This window comes from Apteryx rowi, unplaced genomic scaffold (genome assembly GCF_003343035.1).
Source record: "Apteryx rowi isolate R43461 unplaced genomic scaffold, aptRow1 scaffold_188, whole genome shotgun sequence".
NCBI lineage: Eukaryota > Metazoa > Chordata > Aves > Apterygiformes > Apterygidae > Apteryx > Apteryx rowi.
Window position 1 is genome coordinate 313,459 of NW_020448174.1, and position 25,149 is coordinate 338,607.

General features: G+C 35.4%; 1 long non-coding RNA gene across 7 annotated transcripts; it reads left to right on the forward strand.

The window, feature by feature from the left end:
• The first annotated feature begins 221 nt into the window (after positions 1–221).
• On the forward strand, positions 222–24,122 carry LOC112964195. Of its 7 annotated transcripts, XR_003252898.1 has the most exons (7): positions 222–1,322; positions 12,047–12,180; positions 12,599–12,767; positions 15,878–15,970; positions 16,527–16,598; positions 17,991–18,111; positions 22,650–24,122. It is a non-coding gene; the product is annotated as an uncharacterized LOC112964195 (long non-coding RNA). The 7 variants fall into 7 exon arrangements; XR_003252896.1 differs by lacking the exon at positions 22,650–24,122 and having other exon boundaries at positions 16,707–20,911; XR_003252892.1 differs by lacking the exon at positions 22,650–24,122 and having other exon boundaries at positions 17,991–20,910.
• Positions 24,123–25,149: the final 1,027 nt, after the last annotated feature.

The window sequence follows — 25,149 nt, forward strand, 5'->3', positions numbered from 1 at the left end:
CAGCAGCCTGCTGGCCAATAAGACGCGGCGGTGCCTCTGCGCGTGCGCAGTGAGAGGCCGGGCGGGGGGGGCAAGCCTTGGGGCGCATGCGTGCTAAGCAGATTTTTCGGGGGGGGGGTGGCGCATGCGCGGTGGTTGCGGGCGCGAAGGGCCCCGGTATGGCGGGAGTCGGTGGCAGCGGCGTTGCGCAGCTCCCTCCGGCTTCCGCGCTGGGTGGGTGGAAAGAGAAGGCTTTGCTTCTCCGCGGTGGGAGGTTTTGCGTCAGGCAGCCCCGGCGTCCCGGGCTCCGCCGCGCAGTCGGGCCCCGGGTGCGCTGGGTGACGCCGCTGCCGCCGTGGCCGTGGCCGGGTGGAGGGGCGGAGGTTGGCGGGAGGCCGCGAGGGAGAAGCGTGCGGGGCGGCGAGGACGAGCTGGTCTCCTCTTACACCGAGAGCTACGCTGCGTCCCCGTCCGCAGCCTCCCCTCGGAAGATGCCCCGGGGGCCCTCTTCGGCCCTTCTTTCCCGCGTTTTCTTTTTCTCCTCGGTCTGTCCCGCAGGTTGCTCTCCTGTGCCGTGTCTGGTGCCTCTGTCTCGCAGCAGCACCTTGTTCGCTTATTTTCTCTTAAATGATGAATAGATGAGAAGGCTCCCCCTGCTTCTTGTTAGAGTGGAAGACAGGTGCGTGGCGAAGGAGAGGTAATCGCTGCCGAGTCACTTAATAGTGCAGCGCTAGTTCTAGTGTGCGTTTTCAGGCTGGTGTTTTAAGTCGTTTTTGAAGCTCCCTCAAATGTTTGCGGTCTAAAGAACTTACGCAGTTGATAACTTTTGGTGTGTTGGTGAATGGATGGTGTGAATTCGTTACAGGTTTTTTCTGTAGCTACTGTTTATTTCTTTAAATGAAATGGAGGCTGCAAATGTTAGATTTCAGAGTAGAAGTTCTCTACCACATTTTTGATAAGTCTGCTTGTAACTTACACAGCTTCAATTTAGCCTGAAATTCTTGTGCTGGTAGTAAAGAAACAGAACAGCTTATTCCTGTGTGTCAAGACAATTAACTCTAAGACTTCTATTTCTTCATCTTTAAAAATGTTACAGACTGGAAAAAAAAACATAACTTTTTTCTCTGAATACATATTTTAGTCTCTTTGTCCTTTTTTCCCTTTCGCTCCTTTATTCTTACACACTTTAAAGCAATGCTTATGTAACTTCTTGTTTACTCTGCTGAATTGAATGTGTTCTGAGATTGTGTTCCTTTTTTCAGTGTACATGTTTTAAATCTTCTTTACTTCTCAATGCAGACACTTCATGGATCCTGATTAGAAACAAGATGAGAAGTCATCAGGTGAAATAATTAAGAGAAGTAATTTAAAAATAACTTAAATTGTTAGATTTCATATTTTTCATTTGTACTAGTGTTCAGTAAGAACAGTTGGTAACTGCAAACAGCAGGGAAGTACACAGGAAATCTAATAGGTCCCCAAGTATTCTGTCTTGCCACTTTCCACCCCTCCTCCTTTTTTTTTTTCAAATCCACCTGGGAAATGTTTCACTAAACACCTCACAAAATCAGTGGCAATGAGAATGAAAAGTCACTAGTTAATGCTTTAGAGCTGAGAGCTCAGGTTATAAACAGGGTGGTGTTTTGGTTGGATCAGCTTAACGAATGAAATGCACACAGCAAGCTTTCTGTGAGAACAGTCATGTTCATCTTCACTTACATGCTGCCTGAACATGTTTTTGCAATGATAAAATGGGGACAGTTATTCCATGGTATTTCAACGCATGGCTTTCTGCACTACTATTTTATAGTATTTTGGCCCTTGGCTCATAAGAACACTAAAGCATTACGCAGTGCAGTGGGCCATAGCATGCATTTGCTGTTCTTAGAGAAAAGAGATGTAGGAAAATGGGTGGACCTGCTTCTGTGAAGACATTTGTGTTGTAACTGCACTGTAAGAAAAGTGTGCTGAAGAGATTGTTGAATTTGTATCTGTTAAGTAAAACAGTGTTTTTAGAATATTAAATTAGCATTTCAATTAGTGGGATAGCTGTGGAGTCATAATTATGATTGTTTGCATGTTTTCCATAACTACTGTGGAAAAGTTTACTGTTGCGGAATCTAATGAATGGGAGTAGAAAAGCAGAAAACTTCTTAAGTTTTTATTTTGAGTATAAAAATTATTATGATCTGAGAATAGTAGAATACAGCTCATACCTTGGGTTTTCCTCAAATTTTGTGTGTGATCACTGTGCAAGCTGACTAGTCATATCTTAGCCATCTTCTATAATACAACTATTGAAGTTTCACAGCAGTGTTTTCATGGATTTACCCATTATACCCATATTTATTCACAGTTACCCTCAAAAATGTTTTATTTCGAGTTTGTATTTCAGTACTTTTGCTCTTGTTTATTTTTCTTTACAAGAGTAGTCATTTTGAACCTGGTGGATTCTTATTTCAGTGTATTTAGGTAGTAATCAAATCATATTTCAATCTTCTAACTATATTGCAGTTTTCAGATCCCTCTATAAAAAAAACAAAACAAAACCTTTCCAACCTTCTAATAATTTTTTTTTGGTAGCTTTTTACTGTAGCTTTTCTTGTTTGTCTTGTTTTAAAATATAGACCCCCAAAATGTATTTCAGTGTTGGCTAGGTCAGTACTGTGTAGATATACAATGCCTCTGTGCTTACATTGTTACTGTTTATACAGTGAAAGATTATACCTGTTCTTTTTGCTTTACACTTGCATGGAATCTGATTTGCAGTTTGATTGCACTAACTTCTAGGTAATTTTCACAGTGATTTGTTTTTCAGGATACCTTTTGTATGTATAGAATACATTCCTTGCATTGTGCAGCTTTGTGTAATTAAAACATATTTTCTTAGAGTTTACCTGGTCTGGAGAACCTGTATAGTTTGCTTTCAATTTGATTTACCATTCTTTAATCATTTCTGTTCTGTTACCTGTACAGTTTCCTTATGGGATTTTGTATTTTCTTTATTTGATGAAAAAAGTAAAAGTTGTTGGTCTACATAGTAAACCTTTTCATCTCCAGGTCACAAAGGACTCTTTAGGTTCAGATTGGGTTCTCATTATCACTCAATACTATTTAGACACAGTTTTGTGATAGTAGCACTAAGTGTGCTTTCAAATTATGTTATGTTCCCAAAGCCTATGCTCAAGTATGGTGTCACTTGATTTGCTGTCACTTGAGTATAGTGTTGGATACTCTTTATTTAATCCATGCTGCTATCATATCTCCTTCACAGTTAAAGCCAGTGCCAAATTCTTTTCTAACTAGATGTTTCAAAATACTCCACCTCCTTAATCAAGGATATGTGAGGAACACAAATTCAAAACAGCTAATCATCTTCCTTGCTTAAACAGTAATAACCTGATTTATTTTTGTTTTTAGTATCCTTGAAATTTCATTGGGTGATAGTGTTTGGTTTGTTTGATTATTCCTTCTGCACTCCCCTACACTACTATGAATTTGCATCAGTGGATGACAGCCAGAATGGCTGGCAGTACTGAAAGCATGCTCTGAAAATTTAAACCACCTGACTTACAGTGAAACAGCTGTTGTCAACATCATAATTTGTGTATTCATAACATGTTTTTGAAATCTCTTTGATACTGTATCAGATAACATGAATCATGGAGCATATATAGGAAATATTTTAAGCAAATATTATGAGTTCTTCTTCTTCTTCTTCTTTGCTCTGTCCTACTTATTTCCTCAAAGATTTACTTCAATCCTGTCCTGGAATAAGTGCTTTCCTGAGTTTTGGGTCTTACCGTAGTTTTGAGATGCCTCACTTAAATTAGAAATAGTTTGTGAAAAGCATGAAATTTGCAAATATACTTTTCATATTGGATTAATCCTCTTGATTTTCACTGCAATGTGATAACTTATACCTGTTAATTTTATTTTGCATATTGATTTTTTTACTATAACTTCCATGTTTTTTGATCTTGTGTATAGTTGTTAAATGTCAGGTGTGCCCTTAAATTTTTAATTGAATTGTTCTTTGAAGTTGTGCAATCTTCAAATTCTTTCTAATCAAAGAACAGTCTCTGAGATGTTAAGGAGAATGGAAAAGTGCAAAATGCAAAATTCTGTTAATAGCTATGCTCCTATAGATCTGTAATAGTTCTTGCTTTGTTTTTGAATGTAAGTAGTTGTGGATTTCCGTCAGTGCAGCTGAGAGCAGAATCTAGTTCTCCTCTTGTGAAAAGAGAACTTGCATCCATTTTGTTTTGCAAAGAAGAGATTTCAGTCTGTGAATGGTTTGAGATGTTTGTGTGGTAGATACACTGTTAGAATTAAAGGAAGATCAACTAGCCACAGCTGAGGCATGCTATAAACCAGTTGACTTCAACAAGTACCTCTGCAGTGTTTGGAACAAGAACAATTTGAAATCAGTCTTCTGAGCAACAGCTGTGTTCTCTCATTTTAATGGTACAGTGTGATACTGGCTAATATTCCTGCTTAATTTAACATTAAAAAATACTGATTGGAACGTGATATTAATAACCAGTAAACTGCTGTAAAGAACATCTCTCTTCCTTTCATGTATTGTAATTTCAATAAACCTAAAAGCTCACACCTTTAGTCTTGTGTTATTTGTTATTTTGATAACTGGTTGTATGTTGTCATTGTAAATTTGAAGCAGTGCAATTTGGCAAAAACATCGTTTTATTATTTTTATTTATAAAATGCTAATGTAAATTCAGGAAAAATTTAACTGAAAAGTAGGCTTTGCCTTATGCTCTGAAACATAAATTTGAGCTGTAGCCACAAGAGGGAGCAAATTGCATGGTTGGGACTCTTCCCTAAATTGTCTTAACTTCTGTTGTCAAGAGTCATGGACCACTAACAGATTGATTCTCTTCTAATGCAAAATCAAGAGTGTGAATTAATCTGTAAAGTAGTGATATTAAATCTCAAATACCAGGAATATTGCATATTTACTTCCTTATAAATAGTTTGATAATATTTATATTCCATAATACAAAAATTTGACAGTAGTTGGTCAGCTAGTTAACATAGAGTAAATCCCACATACAGTTTTTTTTCTTTATATAAAAAGCTTGAAACCTTTCCCTGACTTGTTTTTCATAGTTCACTGAAGACAGTGAGTGTATTGGTAGACCACAAATAGAAAAACTTGTAAAATAGAATCTACAGGAAGGTAGATAAAAATAAAAATACTGATTTACACTCTTCCTGTTATTGTGCAGCAAAACTTAACCAGTCAGCTAGAAGTATATTAATTTTTATTGTTCCATGCTTGCATTGAATAGTCCCATTGAACTCAGTGGCACTTCCCATGGTTTAAGGTAGAGGTTCCTGAGTTTAACTTCCTCATACTCACATCGGTAGTGATAGCAGCTCCAGGTGGTGTGCGAGGAGGCATGCCCCCAAACCTCTGTCAATGCTCTCACTCCTGCAAATGAGAAACCCATACTGCTCTCTTTCCCATCCCCACCACCACTGCTCTTACTTCTAAGTGAGATTCTCAACCTCAGGTTTGCTCCAACTTAAGCCGCATCTGCAGTGACCAGAAAACGCAGAGTCCCTTACTGTATGCAGGAGGGAGCTACCCTGAAGCAAGATGAACAGAAATAACCTGTGTGGAGTTCCTTATTCTATGGGTTAAGTTTGTATCTTCGCACAAGCAGGATTGTGCACATCTGAGTTGCACAGGTGTGCTACTCTGAAGTGGCAGCTGCTGCAGACAGACTAAAAATTGATTTATTCCTGTTTCCGGCAGCCCTGAATATGCACATACAGAGGCCAGTAGCATTTGTTTAGAGAGAGTATAAAACCAAGTACTACTTTTAGGATCTTGTGATTTAATATACATTATCATTGTGGAAAAATGGATAATAATTTGGCATTTGCAAGTATACTCCTGCATTTTTAGAATTATTGAGGTATAATGTTGACCAGATGGTACTGGGGGGGAAAAATTTTTTAAATGCATTGTAGTTAACTTAAGTGTCAGAGTGCAGAACAAAATACTGTCTTAACTTTTTATAAAAGTTGAGCTACATCTGTGTTCTTCCCCCTAAGTTAACCTAGCATCAGTTCAGTGAATGTAATAGGCTTCAGGATGTGTATTGTTCTGTCTCGTTAGTCTTGATTTTTGGTAGGAAATTATTTGAGAAGTATAATCTCAGTATCTGCAGCTGTTTGAAGTTAGCTTGTATAAAAAGTATTTAAGTAATGGAAAGCCTAAATTTTAAAACTATGCTTGAGATACTTAAGATTTATATTGACCTTGCTAATTAAAAGAGTATTTGGTGTAGTAAAGTTTTACCTATTTGGAAGTTATTTGTGAATTTATATTTCAAATCTGAAATTTGCACTACAGAAACTAAACCGCAGAGATGTTTCAGTGATGTGTGCTGCTTTATGCTGCAGGTAAATAATTATTTCAGATGCATGTAACTCATGTTCAATGTAGCCACTTCAGATAGATTATGCTTGTTTAAATAGGGAACTAGCAGATTATAGTAAAAGTAGGGCATGGTTTATAGAGTTCGTGCCTTTTCAGCTAGTGCCTGATCACCCTTTCAGTTGTCTTATTCTCCCCCATACTAAGTATTTTATAAGCAGTATTAAAACAATAGAGAATAGTTGATGTCATGTTGAGCAGAGTGGTTTTTAGGTTATTAAACAGAGGAAGGCCCCCTGTTTTGTGCAAGTAAAGGAAACTTTAAATAGTTTGAATTTAAAAGTCAAATTTGGCTGAGGTAATTTTTCTAAAACTTACTGGTTTTGCATTGAATTTTGTGTTAATGTGAATGTAATATCACCTTTTTAAATAGAGCATGCTTATGTCCATAAACTTCAGTTTTTTAAAAATCCTTTTATTCATTGTGAAGTTTGCATTTATATTTACATGCACTTGGTACCTAGAAACTACTAAGGCTCCTGTTTTGATTTTAAAAAGCATGTTCCTTTTAAGTATGTTTTGAATACGCATGAAGAAATAAATTCTCCAATATGCTCAGTTTAAGAGGCTGTAATCTATCTTCATGTTGTTTATTAGAAAAACATCTCTAAAAGATCATTGTCCTTCCTATGCGTAAGTAGTAACGCTTTGACTGTGCCAAAAAATAAAATTAAAAGAAGCAGCGATATATCTGGCACAACAGAGGAGTATTTTGAAAACTGTATGTTTACCATTTGTATACTAGGTGCAGCTGATATATTTGTTTTTCTGTATTAGCTGCATTGCGAAATAGAGTGAGAGAGAAAGTGAAAATTGCCAAATTAATTTTTTGGTGGTCTTGAACTTGTAATTTGTTGTTTAAATGACATTTGCAACAATGAGATGTTTGAGTGTGTCAAAGTCTGAAAACTCAGTAAGTTTAGAAGATTCCTGTGATTTGCCATGACATTCCAGGCCTCTCAAAAAGTCATGAAAAATAGATGTTTAGAAAATGTAAGTAAATTTTGTTCTTGACTTTTTCTGTGTTTTGTTTTGTTTTTTGAATGGATTTTTAGCTGTTTCTATTGAAAATAATGCAATTACTTGTTTTGCTTTAGTTAGAAAAGAACCTCTGTGAACAGAAACACTTCTGAAACTAAAGTGTATGAAAAGAGCCACAAAGCAAGAACTGACACTAAAAAAATTATTGTTAACAAATAAGTAATCATATATACTAATACCTTTCTTCATGACAATTAGAAAAATACTGTTAAGTATGTTACAGAATTCTATCTGTAATACCCTGAATATGGATATTTTTACTTTTTTTTTTTTTTTGGCCTGTTACAAGTCTGTGTGTGGCTTAACATATATGTAGATATTTCAGGTATCCATTGCAGGCAAATTAACATTTTTTCACCATGGGATTGTTTGTATGCCTGTATAAATTTTGCTTTGCCCATGCCAGCCACTCAAGATGCTTTGTACTGTTTTATACTTTTGGCACACTGTTTTTGTGGAGTTGTAAATGGGTGAACTTTGTGTACCTTAATTTTACTTAACAAAACTAGTGTTTTTTAATTTTTAGGGGATAACATCGTTTAGTTTTATTTGTATTTGAGAGGAAAAATTTAAAGGATTGGAAAATGTATTTCTACGTCTTTTAAATGTTCTTTAATGTTTTACTTCTACAATAGCTTTGGGGTTTAATTTCTTTACTTTACAATGCATGCATTGTAAATGATTGTTCTTTCCATTCCCTTTCTCCAAAACCACATTTTCTCCTTCTGGGCTTAAATCCAGTGCCTTCTGTGGATCTGGGCGTGGAGAGCCGGCTCTGTAGGTCTGAGTTTCGTTCTCACCGCAGCAGTCCCCCTGGCTCCGGTCTGAGTGGGGCTGCTGCGTGTGTTGCGAGYGTTCTCAACAGAGCAGATGCAAGAGTAGCTCTAAGGAGGTGGCTCAGCATATGCATACCAAGAAGCCAAATGTACTTTCAAATGACGTATCTCAACAAACTTGCAGCTACTGTGAACTAACGTTCCAGCTTCACGTATTGATGTGTTAATAGAGTATTCTAACAAAAATATTAAAAATATAGTATTGCATAACTGCAAGGTTGCTCCTGAATAGTATCAGAACTGACAATGAATGTGGTGCTTGTGCCGCTAAGTACAGACTACTCGGATAAAGAAAAATGCTCATTTAAATTTTTTAAAATTTATTTGCTCTTTTTAATTTKTAATGTTATCATTTGCTTAGTACAAAAATCACATGAATAGTCTTTCTTAGAAAATTAGTCTCTAAAGCACCTCATTACTTAATAGGAACTGTTTTATAAATACTTCTCTAAGTCCACTTTCCACACAAAATATGTTAATCTGCTTTTTTTCTTCATTCTTAAAGCTTGTATATTTGAAAGTATAGAAGAAAGCACATAAATAGAAACTTGGGTCTTTGCAATATGAGAACCAAGTATTGCCCTTTATTATGTTGTGCTGACACACAAAATCCTCACAGTGAACTGAAATTCATTGTATACGTGTGTGAAAAATACTTGCTGTTGTACACTTGTCATTTTTCTCCCAAGGAGCTACCAATTAGATGGGTAAGTGATATTTTGAAGGAACCCATTTTTTTAGCCGTGCCTTGTAGAAACGTAATGCTCTTTTGTAGAACAGCAGTCATAGTGGTGAAAAATGGCACATCATGTTCAGTAAAATAATGATGCTAATTTATGATAACTTAGTAAGCTTTACTCAGAGTTGTTCCTTCCTTTTTTTATTGGGTTATATTAGATAAGCTCTACAAAACTGAAGTGTCAATAGAAGGAATAGAGAACACAATATAAAGTACCCACATGCAAGAGCAGATGGCATTCACCCGATAATTTCAAGAACTCAACAGTTAAATAGAAGAGCTACTAAGTCAGCTAAGCTATCTCATTCAAATCAGTTCTTCAGATCTGTATGAAATTATAAATTGCTTTTGTCCTAGGACTGTAAATAAATAGAACACTTACAGTGACCTCATTATAAACCTAATATAGGAAAAATTAAAAATAAACCAAACCTAGCTGTCCAGTATTTGGGGAATGTTGACTTCTTACCCCTAATTTTTTTTTTCTGTGGGTCTGTGTGCATATATATATATATATATATTTTTTTTAAGATAGACTAAGACTTCATTCCTAGTTATGGTTAACTTTAAACACGAATAGTCTAATTGAGTTTTTGTGGAATAAAAAAATGGAGGGTTTTAGTATAGTTATTTTTTTCCCTTTTCAGAAAGAAAGATTAAAAATTGAATCTGCCTCTTATTTGTCATCAGAATGAATGGAAAGGAACTCCACAGCATATGATTTATGCCTTGTTCTTTCTGTATTGGTAAACAGGACTATTAAAGTTTACTTTATTGCCTATTTTTCGGCATGTTTACTTCCTCTAGAATTAACTTGAGATAATAAGGTAATTATCTAATATAATGGTACAAAATTTTTGGATAGTCCAAGATCCTTCAGAGCAGAATTTAGTCTTAGATTAATATGTACCTTCATTTTGTCATATGTAACAGACTGGAGAATCTTTGTAAATCTTAGGGATTAACAAGTAATTTAGGAAAATGCCTTCATAGGTATCCTTTTGCAATCAGTGTACAGTATCATGGCTATCTTAGGAATCTTTGTTTATGTCTAATGAAAAGGAAGTAAATCACTCAAAGTTACTTTTTTTAACTATAATTTATGTCATAAAAAGGGGTATTTGTTCATCAAATTATGAATGAAAAGCAAAAGGAATGTTTGGATCCATTTCAGAACCATTCTAAAATATATGGCTTGTGTGATTTTGTGAGTAAGTGTTTATACAGAAACTAGTGGGCAAAAAGAAATACATGGCGAAGGATTCCTGTACTTTCTTGTTCTTGTAAATTTTTTTGCCTTTTGTTATCCAAAGCAGTCAAAAGATAAAATTAATTAGAATCACTTGTTATATATATTTACTGAAGAGATTTTAAGAGGTTGTTTGATGCACAAGAGCAAAAGGATACATCTATAATGCATGGTATCCTGAAAGCCTGAAAGCAAATAAAAATTAAATGTAGAGTAATGTAGTAAGGGTATATAAGTACATCTGTAAAATTATGGCTTCAAAAGTATGTGAGCATAATATTTCAGTGTTACTGTAAAGTGTCTTTGTTACTGTATTCAAATAACAAGTTTAAGATTACTTGCACATAGGTTTACAAACAGTATTTTAAGTGAACTGTAAAAAGTAACTAGAAATAAAGATTGCATTCTTATGAATACTAAAATTAGTGCTTAAAATGAAAAACATTAAATTTCACTTAAGAACCAAATATTTGAACAATGAAGAACTGGGTAGTTAAACAAGAAGAGCGTCATCTTATTTAGCAGATCATCCATGTCCTGGATGATAGTTTGATCTACTTATAAAACAGGTGCTTTTTCCATGGTCAAGAATATATTTAATAAATATGGATATTCTTTTATATATTTTAAACTTTTTTGAAAATATACCTGGGTATGCTGGAGCCAAGTAGGTAGTCCAGTTGAATTTAAATATGGGTTGACAATCTAAACTCTCAAGGAATCTTGCACACATCATGGTGGCTCTACTTCTTTGCTAGGCACATGGCATATCGTTTAGATGTTTATAGCTCAACTAATACAATCTCTTCTGATTTTTTTTAATATAAAATGATATTAGAAGTATATATTTGATGGTGGTAGTTTACTGATACTATTCTTAGTCACATTTTTTTTTAGCTTTCTTAACGTTTAGTTAATTTGCTAAATTTAGACAGGACTTAAAATTTCTCTCAGGCAGTAGAATTTTCCTAATTGCGAATGAATTGAGTAATTCCATAATTATTTTATTGTAATGAACTGATTTGAAGAAACTAAAATGTGTTGTTGGCTATGAAGCCTTTTGGAAAGCATAAAGTTGAAGAATATTTTACCTTATTTAAATCCCTCCTATCCTTTGCCCTTCTATCTAATTCTGCAAATTGGAAAAGAGGAGAAAACAACTGACCTGCGTTTTGTAACATTATTGATATCTTTTAGGCACCCACAACCCTTATTGTGCTTGCTAAGTATAGGAAAATTCCAATTTATAGTGGGTATTTCTCATAACAATGTATAAATATTTTCTATTGTGTTCCAAGAGGACTGATGGAGAATAAAGACGACAAGGATAAAATAGGATTAGCACAAGAATCTGAAAAAGAGATTAAGTTTGAGGGAGAAGACAATGGTAACTGTATCTTTGACAGTATTTCAGATATCTGTGGGAAAAAAAGAAGGTACTTAAATGATGAGAAATGTCATAAAAATAAAAGGTCATAAAAATTCCTGATCTTTCCCATGTTGCATTTGATAGGAATTTTATTGCATGCATTTATCACATGCATTGTACTATTTTCTTAGAGATTCAGTTAAGTTGGCATTGTGAAAATGTTTCAAGTATAGTGGGATTTTTCAGAAGGGTTTAATGGAATTCCCCGTAGGTTCCTTAGTTTACTTTTCCAGATTCAAAATATTTAATGACTATTCTGCAAGGATTTGTTATAAAACATGAAATGACCGAATCCAATTTCTAGGACCTTTTGGACTCATCTCCATCATTTGCTGTTTTAGCAGAACATGAAGAGTTAAAGCCATTTGTTTTCACACCTCATCTCATTGTCATCACACCTCACTTTGAAGAAATAACACCAGTGAGCAAATTTCCTGTGTAAGTTCTGTTAATTTTCAAAGCTAATGCATCAGTATGTTTACAGCATATTTCTTTATTTGTAAAGGCTAGATAATAGGAAAACAATAAGAATTGCTCAGGTGTGAAAGTAAAATATATCATATGCTAACTTATATACTATATAATATACCCCATTATGTGTTCTCAGAATTGAATTATAACTTGAAATTTCTCATCAGTGTCTAACATTGAGAAAGATTATATAGAGTTTATGTAGTAAATATAAACTTTAGTAAATATGCACTGTTTAGTAAATATGCTAATATATCTGCTAATTTTTAGAGGTGAACAAAGAGGAGACTTCAGAAGCAACAAGTATTTTATAAAAATATTTTACAGTGAAAAACAAGTCTCAGTTCTCTCTCTCTCTCTCTCTCTCTCTCTCGAATGGCTGTAGGATTTTTCTCTTCTGTCAACAACTCTTGACTTACAGATGTACCTTGCTTTATTGATGAAAATGAAAAGCTATATCCTTTGATGTCAGACAAACTCATGTGTGCTTTATCTTGGGCAGCTGATGAAGCATTTTCTAGTAGGACCTATTTATTCTTCCTGCTTTTTTGCAGGTAGTAATGAACCATATTTTTAAGGTTTATCAGGATTCTCATCAGTTAGGATTTCATGTTCAAAACTGTGGGAAATATTTGTATGAGAATTTTTCATTTGCTTTTGGTAAAGTATTCCATATAATGTAGCGGTTAGTTTCTGTGGKTTTTTTTAGTGCTTCCCAGTTAATATTGTTTATAGCAATAGCAGATTAAATTAGAACCTGATTAATCTGTCAGAATTGGAAATGTGTTCCAAAAAAGTTTGTACATTGTTTGCAAGAAATTTCTAATATAATGAAAATCTGTTCCTGTTAATGTTTTGCAGTTAAGCTAGATAGTTTTATTTTAGTGTGCTGAGTAATGTAAATGCAGAAATAGCTACTGGAATTCTGTGGTTCACTGACATACAGAAACTTAATGAATGGACCAAAGAAATCAAGCTTATTTCGTAACGGTCCTGAGTATTCATATGTGATGGAATTTATTATGGTTATACTTAGCAGATTTTGATAGAGTGTTTTGACATATTTTCTAGAAGAAATTGCATATAGTCTGTACTAGGTTAGGGGATGGGATACTTGTAGATAGCTTTTTGTACATGATCTTTGGCTTCAAGGTTACGAATAAGAGGGGCTGAGTTAAGATTAACTATGTTTAAAAAATTTAATGGGACAGAACAAAGTGTGGGAACAAAACCTAAGTAGTTATCATAGTTATTTAAAACTTCAGTGCAGAATTGTTGCCTGAGATGATAATTATTATTATTTTTTTTTTTTTGGTGCAAGACAAAAACCAAAATGAGAAAGTTGTGCATCTTTTGTTGCAGTTAGATAAAAGTCGCTTCTGTGACTGGAATTAAAGGTCCCATCCTTTCCAGGATGCCCAGATGGCTCATGCGTGCTCAGTAACTCTGAGATCTTCTGAACATATTAGATTTATTGCATATGTGCAGATTAGAGAATATGTGCTATAATTCTAAGGTGCAGGCAGCATGTCAGGCCTACTCTACATATCCTTTATGGTTCATTTAATTTTGCTCCATAAATCTAGTGCATCTAGTAACTCTAACTGGGACAGTGGATGTCTGATAATCCAGTACAGAAAAGAGCAAAATTTAATAATATTTATTGAAAAATAGTTTCACTTATTTACACTATTCATTAGAAAGGGGCAGTTGCTCATTTGGTTAATTTTAGCGATTCAGAAGAACATCTGCATACATTTTTTTAAAAGAAAAGGCAACAAAAAGGGAAGCATTCATATGTCTTTTTGTTCCTAAAAATTCATTGCATTTTAAAATACAGATTTGTTTACATCCAAAAGCTGTTACAGTCTGGCCTGATTAGTAATTTCTGCTCCGCTAAGCCACAAACTAGCACAGGCTTATGCTATTGGTGCTAGTCAAAAAGACACATTGTCATTTATCTTGAGGAAATTTGTGTACTGTTAATTAAAAAATATTTATCTATATTACTTTAAAATCAGGACAGTTTGTAAAAATACTCCAGTCTTGCTCTGGCATTCCCTCACAGTATGCAGGATCCAAGGAGCACAAACCATTCCAAAATACTTTTGTCTTGAACAGCTGCAAGCAGAATTTAACTTTGTTACTGAAGAAGAGATTAAAAAAATATAAATGCTTCCAGCTGTTGTAACTTAGGAACTCAGGGCAGTTAAATTTCCGCTATTTTCAATGAGTACCTTTGTATGAAAGAGAGATACGAGATACAGTATTTCAAGTAATATTTCATATTCAGTCTTTGTTTTAACTTATATATGACAAATTGTATGAATTTTAATAGGAAAGCTGGATTCAAATTTTCCTAAAATATCTGAAGCCAGCTTTCCTGTTCCTTTGATCTGTTTATGTAGCAGAGAACTCCTTAGTTTATTATCATGTGATAATACCAAAAGCCAAACTGTGATGTCCTTATTGTTTTGGAAGAGTACCTTATTGCTTATGTAGTTCTATCAAAGTAAATGGATATTCATTAGGTAAAGCAGAAGTTTGAATGCATAAAACTTTAATGCAGTATTTTGGACAGTATTGCTACTTATATCTTGGAAAGCGTTGCTCCTACTGCAGGGAAAAATTCTTCCAATGCTACTAAGAAAAAATGAAGTTTGATTGTGTTACTTGCCTCTGAATGCTTTTTGACATAATTTGTTTGGAGTGGATGTGTGAATGGTAGTTAGTCTTGAGAACTAGGCTTTTTCATCTTTTGCTCTCCTTAACTCTTTTCTTACTAGATGATTGCAAGACAGTATTTGTATTTTTCCCTTGATAGCACTGCATGTGTTTATTCTCCAGTTCTGGTTTTGATTATCAATTCTCTCTGTGATCTTTAGAATACATTTGAAATTATGCATAGAATAGAGGGGAAAATATATTAAAGACGTAGGCCAGCAGATAGGAAGCTGTGGGGTCTCTGACAGGACTAATACAAAGATGAAGTTAGTATGAGGATATAGTAAGGAGTACTATGAAAAGAAGTTCTTAAACTGTAAAGAATTTCAGTTAGCACTGTTTTCTAATAATACTCTGTACATATCTTATGACAGTCTTTTTGTTGGTCTGTTTTTTGATGGTCTGGTTTTTTCCATGTTCACTTCTTATGTTCTATTACAGTAAACTCATGGCTTCATTTGCAGTTATCTCAGGCTGAAATACTTCAGAGTCTGGGAAGAATCCTCAGACTTCTGCATACGTTCTGTTTTCCTTCTTGATGCAGATATTGCATTTATCTCATTTTCCAATATTAATTGTCCATTTGATTTTGCATGCTTCCCTTCCTCCTATAGAGGAAATTTAGTCTAGGAGACACTCAGCAATCAAGCTAAGTTAAGATATCCCTTAGCATAAAATTCATTTCTGTTCATATACTACTGCATGCTTTTAACTTTTCTATTCCTTGTGGTCTCAGGTCCCAGCTCCCCAGATTTTCATTTCTTATTTGTATAGAGAAATAAATTTTTTCTCTCAAATTCCTCTATTGGCTAACCAATTCACTTTAGTATTCATTTAAAAATGCTTAACTTTTTACAGATTACTGAAAGTTTTTTACATTTTCTGTAAAAAAAAAAAAAGTAAATATCTGCATGACTCAAATTACTGTGGTTTTTTTCAGCACTATGAAAGCCAATTAGAGAAGGAGCTATCAATGACAGAGGTGGATTCTGTTACTGCATAAGGAATGAGTTCTGCCAACTTTATGAGAAAGGTATAATATATCGATGTGACATTGTTTTCCTTAAAAATCTCTCATTTTTTGTTTTTAGTTTGAAAAGAATGTCTGTGAGAAAGCAGACTACCAATTCATTTCACAGACATTGCTTAGTATTTAYCAGATGATTGCTAGATGATTGAAGCACTGAAATTCAGCTAGTGACCTAGTCTTAGGAAGCATCTATTATCAATCATGTTAAGCTATAGGAGGGATGGAGGTTGATGTTATTTACAATGTCTAATTTTAGGTATCACACACTAATTTCATGGTCACATTAGGCTGGCATAAATGGCACTGCTGCCAAAAGAAATGACCTTTAAGCTGCTTATTTCTATCCCCATCCGTCACCCTCCTTTGCTCTGTCAGCAGTTACCGTATGGCCATATTAAGGATCAGATCAGGGATTAAAACCAACCCAGCAAAAAAATGTGGACATTCTTCGTACACGGTGAAGTGTTTCAGAACTGTTGCAACCAGCTGAGACAAATAGGTTCAAGTTCACTTCTATATGTCTGTCTTCCTCCAAAAAACTGTTGATTCTTTATGGCAGCACTGTGGAGCAGTGGGCACAACATCCTCCTGGTACAGTTCATGGGATTGCCTGGTACTTGCTCCTTCTGTGGTAAGAAAGAGACCCTGGTGCATGTTTTCACTGAGTGAACCAGGTAGTTCTCCCATTTATGGCTCTTTCAGAATCTTTTGCTGAGTCTCTGGCTTTACTTCTCCATAGGCCTCTTCATTTAATCCTTCCCCATCTGATGCCCCACCAAGTTGCAAGTCTTCCTTGTTAACCTCCTCCTGACCTTCACCATCCACACCATCAGGAAGCGGAAGCTCAGTGAGAGGCAAGAGGGATCCTGACAGCAGTGGGTTCTGCTTCTGATACCTTGGCTGCTCACATTTATGAGCAGAGTACCCCACTGGGTGTTATCCACTGGATCCCTAGATGCCTTTTTGCCTTTTGGAATTGGTGGATGTTGTCAGGGTGCACTGCTCAGTGTCCCCTTCTAGTGCCCTTGTGATATGTGGGTTTTTTTTTCGTGCCCTTAACTCTTGCACTGCTTTCTTTTTTTGTTTCATTTTGTTTGTTTTGTTTTTTTGTTTTTATATTCCCCTGGAATCAGTTGTTTCTTCTTTTTACCTTTGTTTCTGCTCCAGTCCCTTCCTCTTTGGGAAAGCTTGATAGTTTGGTTAGGGCTGGGCTGAAGTTTGACCTTAATGAGAATGACAAAAAGTCCCAGTTTCAAATGCTCACTGAGCTTCTCTCTATCCTAACCTCAGCCCTCATCCTAGCTTGCAGGGTTGAGCAGGGCTCTGGTGGAATTCTAGTTTGAATGGTCTTCAGATGCCTGTGCCTAAACAAGGAAAAACAAACAAAATGGTAAATGATGTAAAATACAATTCTCTTAACTTCTGTTTCAAAATCATGTATGAGTCAAATTTTCCAAGCTGCTCCAATGATAATACTCCATTAGGACTTGAAGAGTCACCAGTGCATAGGCTTTGGATATACAATCCACATTTAATCCTCATTCTGGGCCCCAGTAGTGTCAGGTTGCTGTTAATGGGGAGGGGGATTTTCATATCAACTAACTAAAGACACCAAAGGGTATAGTTTCAAGAGCTGTCTGGACCAGCACTGCAACTATTGTACCCTTAGGTCCTGATTTACATCTGTGTATACCTCCTCCTCTATTTCCTACTTTCAGCACATTCAGATTAGCTGTAATTAGAAGCATATTAGAAATACTGTTTAACGTGTACATGTGATGTGATCCAAATCCAGCAAGAAACTTGTAATAGCTTCCAAAATTGTACTCATAGATATTAGGGCCAGATATTATGATAGTTTAAGCAAAATTAAACTACTTTCTTCTTAACTTCTGTCCGCAAAATGAAGCTTTTGGCAAAACTGTACAGTGTGGTTGAATACTAGCATTTTGATTAGAAACTCCATCTCGTGTGCTGACTTTGTAGACTGGAAGACTTCTCACATACATTCTTTACGTTTCAGACGACTATCTCAATGAACATTGTGAGCCCTACTGCTGAGCTATCACAGTTTATCATGCGAAAAGTACTTCTGAGGCAAAAGAGAGCCAGAGTCAGCAAAGGCAATAGCACTCACTAATGAGGTACTGACATTGCACCATTTAAGAGTTTCTGGCTTTGGAAAAATTTGAGGATCCTTAAAGTGTTCAACTACAATTAGAAATTTCCAAAGAAATCTGACGTTCTGTGAAATATTTTTGTTGATGAAAATAATTCTTGGTTAGTGCTCTTTGACAAGCCAACTGGTATAAGCTTCTGTCTTTTTCCTTCATTTGAAAAAAATATACTCATCTTTCAGTTGGCCATTATAAGAATTGGATACTTTGAGGGAACATCTATCACATCCATAGAAGAATTGTCCTAATAATTAGTTATTCACAATGTTTTATTTTTCCATGTGCATCCAGTTTAAAATTATCAAGATTTAACTTCCTGGAATTGTTTCTTATGTCCATACTGCTAGTTTAGGACCCACTGATATTAGATGTGTTCTATTAATTCACACATTTATAGGCTATGATATTGGTAACTTTCTCTGTAAATAAGTAAAATAAATTGAGTTTCTTTAGTCTGTCTCTAGAATGCAAGTTTTCTTGTAAATGATTCTTGCAGCTTTTTTTTTTTGAAGCTTTTTCATTCCCTAAATTTAGAATGTAGGAATCTTTTGTAATACACTGAATATTTTTATAATACTGTGTTTTTATTCCAAGATTAGTGATGAAATTCTTGGTTCTTAAACTCTTCTTCATAAAGAGGATGTGTGTGTTTTGTGAGTTATTAGTTTTGTAGCCCATTTAAGTGGAGATTTTTTTGTAGAGTTTCCTGCTTGTGTATACATTTTTGTTCATTGTTGCCCTTAGGGTCAGTAAAAACTTGTGTGGATTCCTGAGCCATACAATGGAACTCAGGAAATAAAGGCTGCGATATCAACCATTCGTATAAACAACTGACAAAAAAAAAAATATCGATAATATGAAGTATCTGCTGTTTGTGCAATTCTAAAACCCTTCTGTAGTGTGGTGACCTTAAATCATTTCCTGAGTAACTATCTCCAGTTATTATCATTATAGGCATTATAAAATTGTTTTAGACCTTTGCTGTAAGCATATGTGTTAACTTCTATGCACCCTTGTCATTGATGGTGCTTATGGGTCTTCGCAGGATGCTTGCTTGAAGAGCTGTAGATTTGTAAAATTCTTACAGTCTAAAGGAAATATATAATGATATATGCAGATACCAGTAGGAGCAGCTAGTTAAGTCACCTACTCATCTGTTGAATGTCTTATTCCAGGTAAACAAAGGGAGTTGAATGGTTTAAGTGGCAGAGACACTAGAATCGGAATAAACATCTCTTTACCTGTATAACCAGACCCTGCCCCTTCTTTCTTTATAATATTTTTGAGTTCTCATCTCTTCCCCCCCCCCCCCCCCACTTCCTGGAGCTAGAACCCTTGCAAGACCTCGTTGCTTTCTGTCTTGAGGACTGCAGCCTTTTTCCTTTATCTCCATATTAACTATTCTCCAATTAGTTCAAAATCGACCAGCAGAGGGAACTTTTCAGATGCAATGATGCAAAGTAGGCAGCTTCCCTTTCTTTCTCCATACTGGTCAAGAAAGATTGGGGGATGGTGAGAAGAGCGTTTGCAACGCAGAACTGCACTTTTGATACAGCAGTTCCTATTGGATGCTGCAACTATAATTTGCAATAGCTATTTGGCCACTCTGTGTTTTTGCTAGAGGACATTTTGGCATGAGTTTGGAAAAGTAGCTCTCTGAGCTTTAGGACTCCTGAATCTTCGATCTGCATGGCATCAGCTTGCATCCAGCAGGGCTTATCAGTTCAAAGCACGATGCTATATGGAAATGATGCATCTGACTGCAGACTTGTATTGGCTGTGGAAATTACGTGACTGCCTCAACATTATGCTGCATCTTGAGCAAAGAAAACTGGCTAGATCCAAGCTAACGTGTGGAATGAGTTTTGGTGTCTGTACCTGCAGCATCATTATTTGTAACTACTTTAATCTGTCCACAGGTAGTTTTAGCTCTGCATTCTCAATTAAATGATTTCCCATTTTGATGGGACATATGCCATAAGTGTTGCAGTGGCCACTTGTATGTAAGAAAAAAATGTCTTGGATCAGTGACTATTCCATTCTCAGCTCTTTTGAAGCAATAAAGGTAATATAAAATAAAATATTCCTATAGCATTCACAAAACTCTTTAGTAGCTTTTGTTCTTAGCAAAGAACAAAATAGCAAAAATGATGAGCAAAATTATTGAAAAAATGAGAACTGCTTTACCTATCAAATGGTCTAGCAAAGTCCTCTGTTTTTTGCGTCTGGTCAGGCCCACTTGCTAAATGGAAGGTATAAGAAATCCTGTCATGGACACATATTAAATGGTTTACATAAAGAGATATTTCTTCCTTACCTGCCATTAATGTCTGGCTTAAATCCTGAATGATTTCATTATCTACGTAAATGCCTAATCTCTTGAAAATCCTGCTAAGCTCCTGCTCTCATTGAAAGCTGTGATAATTAGTTCAAGTTAATTTTGTAATTAAGTATAATGCCTTTCAGTTCCACTAAATGTTTCTTGGTTTTATTTTTAGTTATGAAAAGAGAGATGAATCAGAACACCAATTTTACCTTTTCTCCTGTGTTTTTACACTAATCTATTGTTTTTTATTCATTTCTTCAAGTGATACAAACTTTTTTTTTCAGTTTGAGTGCAGTGAATGCGTTTTTATGTGAAATAAAATTAAATATATATGGAAGTTGATGTCTTTAGTTGTGTCTTTTCAACATACAGGAGTATTCATGAGACAGCTATAATTTATGCTGTAATTATTCTTTTGACATAGGAAAGACTTTGATCTATTCAATTGTCTGCACCTTTTTCAAAGAAACATAAAACTATTTGTAAAATGCTGCAGAAGAAAGTGCTTTAAATCTATATGTTCTGTAGTCTTACTGCAAATATTTTTCACTGGAAGTATATATCATTTTTCACATCTATTTTGTGTTAATATATGGAAAAGTGGCATTGGTACTAGCTCTGGAAAATGCTGAATATTTCTTTTGGAATCTGTTAAGGGGGCTATGTTCGATGCATTTTGTCCCCTACAGAACACTCACTGCTTAATCAATGGGGAGAATGTAAGTATGTGTAACTAAATCTCCAGGGATATAGAGTGGTTTCCTGTTAAATATAAACAAGAATATGTACTAACATAAATATAAACATGAATATATAAGCAGGGAATTGCTTATGGAAACAAAATGGGCAAAATTTTCAAAGGGTTAATTTACCATGGTTTGCAAGGAATATATTTTATAATACATTTCACATCTTTCAATTTTAAGGCTACTCTTTTAGACTGATTACCAAATTTGACATGAATACTTTGATAGGTTTGGTTCAATACCCAGTAATACAATTCACTGATGTGTGTGGGCTTTGCCACTTCACAGGAAGGTTTTGGGAAACAATTGGCTGCCATAAACTTCAACACATAAAGCACAGACTAGAAAGGTAACTCCCCTCCCCGCCCCAAGCCTTCTGCACAGAAATTCACTGGAATTTTCTTATATCTAGTGAAACATGGTTGTTCATCATTATGCCAAACCTTAATCACAGGATCGAAAAGACTTTAAGAATCAAAATGATGGATTGGTGAATCCAGCAGCCAGCTCAATGGCATTGACAGTGTCCTGCTTAAGATTGCCCTCTTAGGACAAATTGTTCCTAAGCTAGAACAGGGAAACAGGAGCTCTGTTAAAAAGAAAGAGGAATTGGAAACCTTACTGGAACATTACTGGGTTAGTATTTATGTTAGTGTTGCAATTACCAACATCAAGAGGGTAATTTTAAGCTGTGAAGAATGTTGTACAGTTATTTATATCAACAGATGCTTATGAATCCTCACTCAGCTTTTAGTGTAATGTTGGTTTTGTCTGATTCTATACAAAGATTATGTATCTATTGCTAGCTGTGTAAGAAAATAAAAGATTAACTAAAAACTTTCAAAATAATCATGGACTTGCATCCCTCTAAAATTTATATTTATAGTGTAATACACATTAAAACATTCTTTTCCAAAAAACAGCTTCTAGCAGAATTTGCATTTTGAGAGAATTTCCTGGTATTCATAATTTTGCCCTTTTCCTGATTAGATGTTAGACAAATTAAGGCAACTGATTATCCTCGCTTTTGACTTCCAAAGTGATGCTTATATTTCTCAGTTCTGAGCTGCTTCATGAGCTGGTGGTTCCCCATGTAATCTAGATAGTTTGGAAGGGCTAAATTACAGCAGCTTTTGCCATATGCTATAGCTTTGCAGTTAGTCTGTGAAGTTCATTCAGCATGCTGCAACCTTTCCTTTGACCTGTACCTCCTGCTTGCTCTGCTGTTAATACAGTCTTCGTGCTAGGCTGTCTGCCGCAGGGCTGCTGTGAGGAGGGGGAAGTCCTCTTGTAGCTGGTACCGCGTTATGTTGCTTTACAAAGGACAAGTGAAAGTGGAGGTGGGGACGTCTAGGCTTTGTCTGCAAATTGGATAATTACAGATATATTTTCTTTCCTGCTCAGTATTTCTTTCCTCCTTCGATTTCTTTCAGGAGCTGTTTCATCAGCACTTTTACCAACAGAGAAGCTGGTTTGTGTGTGAATCTTGGAAAGTGCATTTACCCTTCTCTAGATTGTCAAAATGTGTGGACTTTTACTTGGTGGTTGGTCTGTTTCGGCATGTGCCTATATTGTTAGTCATAGAGTGAGTTAGTCAGAGAGAGTTAACTGTTGTGTTAAGATGCCAGAGATTTAAGTGTTTGTAATTATTTGCCTAAAAAAAAAGACATCACTTTCATTTTTCTGATGGTATTGGGTATCTGTAACAACAAACCAAATAGATGAACTCATACACAGTCTGGAGGTCAAGAACAAGGCTGAAGTATCCCGTAACTCCTCACAGTGCAGTTAAAATGCAATGTAATGGCACTGGATAATGTGTTGACCTCTGCCTCTATGTTCTTCAAGGCTCTAAGCACAGGGAATCAACACAGTGTGGCTACATTATGCTAGGGAATAGCCAGACATTTTTCCAAAAAACAGCTCATGGATGTGTGGGTTTTTTTTATGATTATTTTTACAGCTACCAGGACATTCTTCATCAGTCAATAACATACCACAACCTAAGTCATCCTGCATAGTATGTAGAAATGTCTGAGGTTTCATTCCCAATAACCCAGGTTAGATACTGATTTCAAATACAGCAGTATCTGGAGTAGCTCCAGCCTCAGTGGAGCTGTTATTGATTAGCATAAGGAGCTTGGAATCTCCAGCTTAATAGTGTTTAGTGTTGAATTAAGAAAAGGGATTTTGGGATCAGAAAGACACTGAAGCCAGTGCAGGCCAATGGCCAAAATGACTTAGCTCTTTATTATTGAGCTTCTTATATGAGGTCCTTAAATTTTGAATTGATATTTCTGAGATACTTCAGTTTGGAAAGATACTAGATGTTTAGTGAAGCACTAAAATAGACAGATGTCAGATATATGTGGTAAATATTCCTATTTGAATATAGATTTGGAATATTTCTTTTGGGAACTCATAAAAGAACTCCATCTTTATTAAGTGTTAATACCAAATGAAGCTGTTGTTTCTTCCATGTGAAATCTTAAGAATAAATTAACTTCCATACCTGCTCTTAAATACTAAGATGATTGTCACAGTTTGGGGATTATTATGCATTTCTAATCATATTATGCCTCTCTTTTAAAGATGACTTTTGTATTTTATAGTGTATGTGTATATATATACTATGCATTAGGCAAATAACTGCTGCAGATGTGTAAATGTTATGGGATTTATTAGAAGGCAGTTGCAGAGAATAGAAGTAGTTTACATTTGCAAAATTGGTTGGTTGTATTTATTACAACTCTCACAACATTTGGATTATTTTTTTCTCTTCTATGCAAATTTAACCACATTAGAAGCAAACATGAATCATACACAGATACTTACCTCTAATATGTTGGAAATTTTCATATTAATTCTCTCAAGAGTCAAAAAAATGTTGTCAGGAAGGAAAAAAAAAAAAAACAACCCACAAACCCCCAAGCCTTGATTTTTGTATTACTTCTCCACAAAATTTTGGTTCCCCATGAATTATAATGTTTGAAATATTCCAGTTTCTTTAAAGAAATTATTTTTCTCATGCTTTYATATTTAATGTTCACATTTCATAGGTCCTTCAAAGGTTCCTTAATTAGGATGAAGAAAGAGAACTGATTGGGAAGTAAAAAAGTGATGGTATTAATTATAATAGCATTATAAAACAAAAGTAAGTTACACATCAGGCCCTGTGTCTTAAAGGTTTCCCTTTATGTTATGCTCTGGTTCTTATCACATGCATAAGTATTACATCCTTTAAAATTGTTTTTAGAAAATATTTTTCAATAAAGTTTGCCAGTGAGGGGTAAATCCTGTCTTATAAGTCACTGGCTTCTGCAAATGCCACTATATTATGTGTATAATACATTCGGACTTTTTCTTATACCTTCTCTTTAAAATTGCTTTACAAAACCTTTCATAATTATTTGTTCTAAAGCGTAGTCTTGGGGATGCTGGGGGATGGAGGCGGGGGAGAAGTTCTTGGGTTTTTTACACACACTAAGGAGAATATCACAGAGCTAAGCCCAGAGAGAAGTGGAGATGGAAGTGCTTCTAAGCTACTTCTGTGCTTTCACAGTCTTTTGTTGATCCAGGAAGTGGAGAAGGTTCTGGATATATCTTAGCCTCTGTGGTCTGTCCTGTGTGCAGCTGTGTGCTTGTTACCTTTTCACCAACTTGCTCTCCTTAGTTTTAGGAGACTTTACAAGAGAGTTCTTAAAACAGAGCTACAGCGGTCTCCAYGTTGAGGGAGGCTCTCTTTAATGCACATAATCTGAACCCAGGTTTGGAGCCTGATCAGGACTTTTCTCCTATTACAGAATCTGTTTCCCAGTAGGATCTTATCCTAGTTTTCACATATCTCAGTTTTTTAGATGCATGACATGTTCCCRCTTCTTCATTGGTCAAGTAAGAGAGTCATCTTGGTATTCATAATCCCTTCTAGAAGGG